This window comes from Pteropus alecto, unplaced genomic scaffold, assembly GCF_000325575.1.
Source record: "Pteropus alecto unplaced genomic scaffold, ASM32557v1 scaffold34, whole genome shotgun sequence".
NCBI lineage: Eukaryota > Metazoa > Chordata > Mammalia > Chiroptera > Pteropodidae > Pteropus > Pteropus alecto.
The window spans coordinates 6,854,048-6,854,629 of record NW_006435763.1 but is presented as its reverse complement, the minus strand read 5'-3'; the positions used below and the strand labels follow the sequence as shown (position 1 = coordinate 6,854,629).

The following is a 582-nucleotide window of genomic DNA, read 5'->3' as shown; positions in this document are numbered from 1 at the left end:
GTCCTCTCGCATGGCAGCTGCCCTGACTGACAGCGGGCACGTTCCCTCCACTCTGAGCTTCCCTTCCTCCTCCTCTGGCTCCTGATTTCTTCTCTTGTCCTGACTCCCTTCACCATCCCTGCCTGCCTCCCCTTACATAACTGTCCCCTGACCCCCGGGGAGGGACTTTTATGTAACCCAAGTCACCTCAGGCTCCCATCCCCACCTCGCAGCTCCTACCTCGGCCTCGCCTGTCTGGAACAATCTTTCACAGTTGACTGGGCCAAGCTCTCAGCGAGAAACAGCCTGAGAGGAAGCGGGAAGGGGAGGAGGCCACGCCCCACCCCAGGGGTGGGGCTGGAACGAGGCTCACCCTGGAGCAGCCTCTTTTACATACAAAGCCCTGGCTCATGGTTGGACGTCAGGGACCTTGAGCGGGCTGCCTGATAATTCCTCCCTCTGTGCCTCAACTTCCCATTCTGTGAGACTGGGTTAGAGACATCTGCACCCCTGTGCTCACTGCAGCATTACTCACAGTAACCGAGACCTGGAAACCACCTAAGTGTTTGTTGACAGATGATCAGATAAAGAAAATGTGGCATA

The 582-nt window shown here is 56.9% G+C and overlaps 1 long non-coding RNA gene across 3 annotated transcripts in view; it reads right to left on the bottom strand.

Annotated features, from left to right (window-relative positions):
- Positions 1–311, bottom strand: part of LOC112479129 — a 234,279-nt gene extending 233,968 nt beyond the window's left edge. For all 3 annotated transcript variants that reach the window (XR_003046059.1, XR_003046060.1, XR_003046058.1), the window contains exon 1: positions 220–311. This is a non-coding gene — a long non-coding RNA (uncharacterized LOC112479129). The remainder of the gene's footprint in view (positions 1–219) is intronic.
- Between the last annotated feature and the right edge of the window lie 271 nt (positions 312–582).